At 32.0% G+C, this 8,917-nt stretch overlaps 1 pseudogene; it reads left to right on the top strand.

Annotated features, from left to right (window-relative positions):
* The first annotated feature begins 343 nt into the window (after positions 1 to 343).
* LOC111370003 lies at positions 344 to 4,848 on the top strand (annotated as a pseudogene).
* The last annotated feature ends 4,069 nt before the right edge of the window (positions 4,849 to 8,917 follow it).

Below are 8,917 nucleotides of genomic sequence, written 5' to 3'. Positions count from 1 at the left end.
GTTGTTAAAAAAAAAAAAAAAAGTATGTCATACAAACAATTAATAGTATTTTTTTTACTAATTCATATTTGACATTTAGGATGACAATAGGGTCAGTGTTAGACCCTAATTAAATTTTTGGGAAGCGAGGTAGGTTGTTGATAGACGTAACTGGGACTTTCAAGAGACAAGGAACGGATTATTTCCTGTATGGTGTCCTCATTTACTTATTTATTTATTTTCTAAAGATAATATATATATATATATATATATATACTCACTTACCTCGACGGTTGACAGCATGGGTAGCCTACTACTCCAAATTCAGGCTCAACACACTGCTATCTATGATTGACAGCTTGCAATGCAGCAACAGCAAGTTGAGATGCAGGTTCAGCAGGCTGCCTTCTTCACTGATTTCTATGCTCGATTCCCACCACCACCACTGCCTCCGGCCCCTTAGTTTATTCGCTTGTCGTATTCTACTAGATATGTTATTATCTAACTTTATATTTCGTTTATTGACCTTTTATGCTTATCTATTGCATCGTTCATTCCTCTTATGTTCTTTGCTTATTTTCCATTGAATGGTTGACTTTCTCCATGCTATTATTTCATTTCTACTACTTGTGTTCTTATTTATTTATTTATTTTTTTTATAAATAAAATATATATATATATATATATATATATATATATATATATACACACACACACACACACACACACACACAATTAGGATGGATTTTTTGGAAAATATTGTTTCCTTATTTTCACATGATTTTATTGGAAAAATATTATTTCATTTATTCCACATTACTTTTTTATATTATTTCCATTTTTATGATATTTTTAGGATTTGGTATATCCCTATAAATATGCGATTTTCATTCAATTTAGGTGAAACTTTATTACTGAATTCTTGTATTCCTTCCACATATCGTCTTTAATAAAACATCGATTCCTTTGCTAATCTCTCTTTAATTTTTTTACTTTAATCTTGTTTTTTTCGTTGTGATCATACATATTTCATATTATTCATTAATCTCAATTCTTGATTCTTGCATCGCATCTGGTCCAACAAATGGTATCAAAGCCGTTCTGATAACTTGCTTGTTCCCAACAAGGTTTTTAGCAAAATTCTTGCCAATTGTTATGAAAGTCTATTTCATAACAGAAGTTTGAAAGTTTGTGCGAGTGAAAAGAAGCGAAAAATGAAGTATAAAAGGTAAAAAAAAAAAAAAAAGAAAAAAAGAAAAAAAAAAAAGCAATATGCATTTACAATATTTTGAATATTTTTTTCCTTGTAGGTTAAGCTGGTTTGGTATTACAATAATGCCCTCGAAAGGCCAAACAAGAGGAAATTTATCGCTCGATCAAAATTGTAATGAATTTTGGGCCAATTTTATCTTCCTCATAGGGGATGTATTCAATTAGAACTTTCAAAGATTTTGATGGACTTCTTTTAGACGATGACTTCTGTGAATCTTATGGATTTTTCATGGATTTATATAGAATTAGTGGAAGTCTTTCGTAGACTTATATAAACTTTCTGATGCAGAAGCATACAAATTGATAAAGAACAATATGAAATAAGGGGGATCAAAGGGAAGAATTGAGAGCAAGAAATACTTTTTTCATATAATTCAGGTGTGTCCATAAACATTGCCCTAAACCCCTTTATATAGGAAGGAGTTTGAAATTAAATGAACTTCCTATCTAAACAAACCTGAAAATAAAAGAGAATATTATCAAAATAAAACTACTAAATAAACTCGAATTCTACTAATTATTAGTCTTTCGCCTTGAATAGACTTTTAATTGTTTCCTTGTTGCATCATTCCTCCTCGGCTAAGAAGAACTCGTCTTCGGCGAGGTATAGTCCAAGTAAGCCTTCAAAAGCTTTGGATCCAATTGACGAAATTCTTCCTCATTAATCCAAATAGCATCACTAAGTGGATGTCCTTTCTAGATTTTTACTTCGATAATATTTGTATATTTTGGCAGATATCATGGTTCAACACTTACAACATCCAGTCTTTCTGGGTAACATACTTACCTCCCAAAAAATTTCAGTGTCACAACTATCATTTTATTCAATGAATATCGTCAGTAATACTATAATTTGTCCTTTAACAGTCTTCCTATGATACATCAAAATTTTGATCTGCCGGCTTCGTTCGTATTACACACTGACTGCCCACATTATTGGCGATATCATCTGCCAGGTTGCGATATGGTCTTTTACTTTTGGTGACACGATTTTTCCATGATTTTACGAATATTGAAAAAATTAAATTTCAGGAGAATCGGAGGAAGTGTTCTCAAGCAGGATGGCCAAAAATTTGGAGGATCTTATCCTCAAAGAGAGACCCGAGACGGTAACTGAAATTTGATATTGAAATTTTAAGTTTCTTTCTTTACTTTTATGAATTTCTTTTTTCAGAATGATAAGAGGTAATTACATTTGTTGACGAGTAGACTGATGTATTTAGATTGCTGCTTTCATTGTCGAACCACTTATGGGGGCAGCCGGGGTGATACCTCCACCTGCAACTTACTTTGAGAAGGTTAGTTTCGTTAATACTCGCGCGTCCTTTGTCACCCAATGAAATTGAGTCGATGAAGTCTGTCAAACGACCTCCCCGGGCTGTCCTGCAGCCTATGTTCCTTTCACTTGAACACAATATTTTTCTTTTTCTTTCTGAAATCTCGAATATTCAGAGTTTGCTAGAAGGGATTTCAAATTTAGTCAAGGGTACATGGATACTTAAAATTTTCTTATAAGAAGTTCATATACTAATAAAATTTTCTTATAGATACATAATTTATGTTATATAGATGAACTTGTGGGGCTATTGTGTATGCGTGTGATTTCTGCTAGATTATTATTTGATGCAAGACAGAGAAGTGCAAAAATGACGACCTTAATATGACTCGAAACAGAAAAATGCTAAAACGGATTCATAAATTATGGAATTTAACCTTGAAAGTTGAACAACCCGACGGAGAATTGAAAAATGCTTTCGTTCGCTCGCAAAAATCTGACACTCGAGATGTAAGAGTTTTCGTAGACCTTCTTATTTCTCCTTTTTCCCAAATGGTTTACAATATTCTCTTCTAACTGTTCCACATTAATTTATAGGACTTGCCCTTCATCCCATGAATAGAACACTTAGTGAGGCTCCTTTTAAATATGCATACAGATTCAGGCTGTACTGAAGAAATACGATATTCTTTTCATCACCGATGAGATAATATGTGGATTTGGAAGGCTCGGAACGATGTTCGGGTGCGACAAGTATAACATCAAACCTGATCTTGTCTCCATAGCAAAGGTAAAGTTCAACAATTTTCTAATATATACCATTGCCTAGTTAAGAATTGAACTCAACTTCCTATTCCAGGCACATTCTTCTGCCTATATACCAATCACAGCTGTTCTTGTAAGCCCTGAAATCAGTGATGTCATTTATTCTCAAAGCAACAAACTTGGTTAGTGACAGCAATTTAATCTTAAGTTTTATTTTTTTCTTTTTTCATTTTTTTAAAGATATTTTTATTTATAGTTTTCTTAATTAGCCCTGTAATTGTTTTGAAGATACGAGGAAACGGGTTGATCCTTGGGACAGAATTTACAAATAACAAGTCCCCTAATGATCCTTTTCCTGATGAATGGGGTATGAACTAGCAGCCTCTTTATAGAGGAGAAAATTATGATTTAACAAATTAATCTATTATTCTTTTTTCTGCAGGAGTGGCTTCATATTTTGGAGCACAGTGTGAGAAGAATGGAATGTTAGTGGGTGTTGTTGGTGACAATGTAATGATGTCTCCACCATTTATAATTACTCCCGGAGAAGTTGACAAGGTAACTCAATACATTAACCACTTTTAGCTTCCTGTGTTCATAAGGCTTTTTTTAAATGATAAATATAAAAACAAGATAATGCATCGTTTCTTGAAAGATATATTTTTTGGTGGGTCGTAACTTTTTCACAAGATTACGAAGACATTTGTAATTTTATCAACGTTCTTAGGAAGAAGTTTTTACGCATCTACCCAAAGATTGTTGGGAAGTTTGGCACCATCACCTTCCTATTGATTAAGCCCATGTTTGGCAAAGAATATTTTGAGAATAGATATTGTGAAAAGTAATTTTTTTTTTTTTTTTTTTAAGGATATATGTTTTAACCATATATCCTAAAACAATTTTCGAATCCCATCAGGGCCACTGAAGTGAGTACCGTATTATAAACTTCAAGGTCCCCCTGAGATTAGTCGAATTACACATAAATTGACTCGAACATCTACGGTTATCAAAAATAATATATATATATATATATATATATATATATATATATATATATCTCTCCTAAACAATTGCATTAACAGACTTTCATGTCACATCCTAACTTTCATGTCACATCCTACTTCTTTTGTTAACCACATTAGCATTATTTTGTTAATTTGGTAGACAATTTCAAAAATGAAACAAAAACGATGTTCAGTTATAAGTCGGCTGATTAGCTGTGTTTATAACCCGAAGTTATCCGTCTTTTTGATGCATTTTCTAAAGGAAAAAAAAGGGATTATTGTGTTTCGAGAGATTTGAGAATCTTCAGTCGAAAAAGGAAATAAATTATCTAGTACCATTTATAATTTTAATTATCAAGTACCCCTAAAGTCATTTAGACCGGCTCCTTTCACACGAATTCTAAGAAGTTTGGCTAAAAAAAATTGTATTAAGTGCTATTATGAGAGTTTTGCTGACCATTTTCATCTATTTTTCAGCTAATAAGTATCTATGGAAAAGCACTGAAGGCTGCTGAAGAGAGGGTCGAAGAACTCAAGTCTCAGAAGAAGTAATGATTGTAACACCTATTTACAATGTTAAAACATTTAATGGCTCCATCTAGCAGCCAAAGTTTTCCATGTTGGGAAAAAAATAAATGAAAATAAACTTATGATATAGTATTTGACTTCTCTCTCTTGCTCCCCCCTCCCCCTTCATCAGGCGAATCCAATACACAACGAGCACCCGCGGCTACGCGTGCTGGATCCGTCAAAGTAGTTTTTTTGGTTGGCAATTTGAATCTATTACCAAATAATTTATTGTGCAGTAACCATAGGTCTACAATTTTTGCCAAAATTAAGCAAAGGGAGAGCACCAGAGGGGACTCGAATGTATGACCTCTTGCAAGGAGTATTGTATGCTTGACCATTATCGCACTTTGGTACTAAATTTAACATAATAATATATGTTAGGTTTTAACAATTTTAATGCAATTGTCAAATTTCAAACCCATGCTCTTCCTTTGAATTATACAAAACTTGGCAACAATATAATTTGATGAGTATCGTTTATTCTTATTACATATTTATATATGTTCAATTTGACAAAATAATTGTTATATCTAAATTTTAGGCCTTTTTGATTACCATCTATTACAAAATACATTTTTCTCTCTCTTATTTTCAACCATACATTCTTTAATAAAAAGTCCTTATTTTAAACCACATATTATCCATAAAATCACTACTGCAAAATGCATTTTTTGCAAAAAAAAGAAAAGGACATCAAACGAGATCTTAATATTTTATTGCGGTCGACAGTCGACGATCGATGGTCAACAGTCACCCGTACTGACTCAAATTCTTGGATCTGCCCCACCCAATCATTTTTATTTTTGCTAAGTAAATGAAGGATTATCCAGTATATTTTCGTTTAACCAAAGAAACAATACTGATTAACTATTATTTTATTGGCTTCCTCATTTTCCTTTTTGGTACGAAGTTCGACACATTGGATTTTGTTACAATTGTTGTGTTGGCATCATTATGATGACACATAAGTCATGTAAATGTTGTAAAATAATGTGATTTGTGTAATGAACTAGAAGTAGGCGGGGGTCGGTTCTTTAGAATCGAACCGAATCGAACCAAACTTTTCGGATATCTAGTAAATGGAACCATTGGGTCCAAATATAATTATGAAACCGTTCGGGTTCGGTTCGGTTCAATTCGGTTCTGTACTATAATTAAATTTTTTAACATTTATAACAATATTATATAAATACAATTAATGATACATTCAATGGTTTTGGAATGTCAGAGACTAGTAAACTACCTTATTCAAATGATAGCTACGATCAAAGTTTCGGTCAGCGGAGGTCACAGTGTCGATCGACGGTTGTATAGGTTTTGGAATATTAGTGAGGCTGCAAGAGTGAGTGCGAGATTCGAGACAACGTTATACACTTTAGTGTAGGTGTTTAGGGTTATTTAGTGGATTTGATTTTGTTTGGTTAAGAAATGAAACAATAAAATAGGTAATTAGGCCAAAAATAAAAAAAATTAGAAATGAAACAAATTATTGGGCCAAAAATTTGGATTTAGAAAAAATTAAAATTAAAATAATTTGATTTACTCAATATAAAAAAATTAGAAAGATTCGATTTTTCGGTTCTTGGTCTAGAACCGATAACCGAACCGTACCTGTCGGTTCTCAATTCAGATACCTGTTTGGATATTTAATTTAACAAGAACCATCGGGTTCGGTTCGATTCGGGAGATTTGCCCAACCCTATAATGAACTATCAATTATAAGCATAAGGCAAATAAAATAAATATGAGAATAGAGTTAGAAAAGTTGGCCTAAGAGAGTCGTAATAAATACTATCCTAAAGTTGTGTGACCTCCCCTTCGTGCTAATATTTTCGGCACTGCACGGATTCAAGATAAAATCCTTATTGCTCGTAGTCGATTCTCCTTCAATGGACATGACCATAGGGAGAGAAAGAACAAGCCCTTATCAATTACCAAAATTTATAGAAGAAGAAAATATAAAATGATTAGAGAGCAGCATGAAAAGACTGGAGAGTATTTTTCAAGTATTTAATTTGTTGTGTGTAAAACAATGAGAAATCTACCTTCTTTTATAGTAAAAAAATTCAACTTTATCATAATGAAAATTAATCAAATTCAACATAAGTTACAAATATATTAATGGGATTAAATTTGTATATTGAATCTAAAAATTAAAAACAAAAACTGAAAAATTAAAAAAAATATGAAAACTGAAAACTTGAAATTTAAATGTTAATTTGAAAGTTTTAAAATTTAGTCTCAACAATCCCCCACAAGTTTTAGAGCTTTCAAAATAATTATATATATATTTATATAGTGGCAATATTATACTGTGTAATAGGTGTTAGTGTCTTTTAGACTTGAGCCTTACTTAATGATATCAATTTTCATTTGAGGGAGCTTAATGGACTAAGAATTGTTCCACATACAGTATTGATTTAGGCTCAGTTCATAGCGGATAGCGCTGTTAATGACCATGCTTTTTTATCTTGCATCTAATAAGAGTCTCTACAGAATAGCTCAATCCTATAATCACGGTCTCATAACAACTCTTACATAGGTGAGTCCTCCAAGAATACGTGTGACTTACATCTCGCGAGAATTCCCATTTTGGTACTCATTTAGGGTTTACTAGCATCACAATCATAGTATCACCATAGAGATGATTACAAATAATATAGTGTTATTACAAGTCATGCAGTGCGGGTTATTCCTACCACATTGAACCTTTTTCATAGGATCTCCAATTATAAAGGTTGGGTTTACTCTCGGAGGTGACTCCCTTACGGGTTTAAGTTCATCCCCCTCGATGATTCATTAATACCCTTTTTGGGTAAAGCTTTGGTTAAGTTATCTGATAATTTCTTTTTAGATTTCATGAAATTGAGAGAAATCACATTTCTCTTAAGTAAGGCCTTAACAGACTTAAGCCTTGCTCGAATATGTCTGTTAATTTTTTTATTTGAGTAAGTTTGATTTGCAAGCTCTATTACTGCTTTACAGTCACAATGTATTGAAATAGTTGGAATTAGCTTACTTATTAATGGTATATATCAGTTATCCAGTTTGCATTGCTATATCCTTCAATAACATTTGGAAACTTCTATAGTTTATAGAATAATCTAATATATGTCGATGATATTTAAGCACTCTCTCCAGAGCATTCCAGTGTTTTTTACTTGGATTGTTAGTATATCTACTATGTCTCCCAATAGCAAAGGCTATATCAAATCTTGTCCTATTTGTTATGTACAATAAAGATCCAATAATTTGAGCATACTCAAATTGCAAATCTGGTTCATCTAAATTCTTCTTCAAGTGTACATTTGAATCATATGGAGTGGAAACTGATTTATTTTCATAATGCCTAAACAGCTCTTTATAATAGCATTAGATTGATTTAGTAAAATTTCTTCAGATGTTTTCCTTAACTTCATTCCTAAAATTATATGAGCTTCTCTTAAATCTTTCATTTCAAAGTTATTTGACAAATAACTCTTCACATCATTGACAAATCTTAAATTTGTCCCAAATATTAATATGTCATTTACATATAAACAAAGTACCACATGCTCGTTGTTATCTTCTTTGCAATATACACACTTGTCACGTGTATTAATTTTAAATTCATAATTTATTATAACTCTATCGAACTTCTCATGCCACTATATAGGAGCTTGCTTTAGTCCATATAATAATTTCATTAATTTACATTCTCTATGTTCTTGTCCTTTGATTTTAAATCCTTCTGGTTGTTCCAAATATATTTCTTCATTCAAATCACCATTCAAAATGCAGTCTTAATGTCTGTTCGATGAATGATCAATTTATGAATACTGCTTAATGCTAACAATGTCCTAATAATAGTTATTCTAGAAACAGGAGAATATATATCAAAATAATCAACTCCTTTTTGGATGAATCCTTTGACTACTAACCTAGCTTTATATTTATCTATACTTCCATTAGGTTTCAACTTCCTTTCAAATACCCACTTACATCCTATTGCCTTACTACCTTGAGGCAAATCACATAAAACCCGAGTATTATTTTGTATAATTGACTCGTA

Source organism: Olea europaea, chromosome 21, assembly GCF_002742605.1.
Source record: "Olea europaea var. sylvestris chromosome 21, O_europaea_v1, whole genome shotgun sequence".
Taxonomy (NCBI): Eukaryota; Viridiplantae; Streptophyta; class Magnoliopsida; order Lamiales; family Oleaceae; genus Olea; species Olea europaea.
This window is presented reverse-complemented; position numbering and strand designations above follow the sequence as displayed.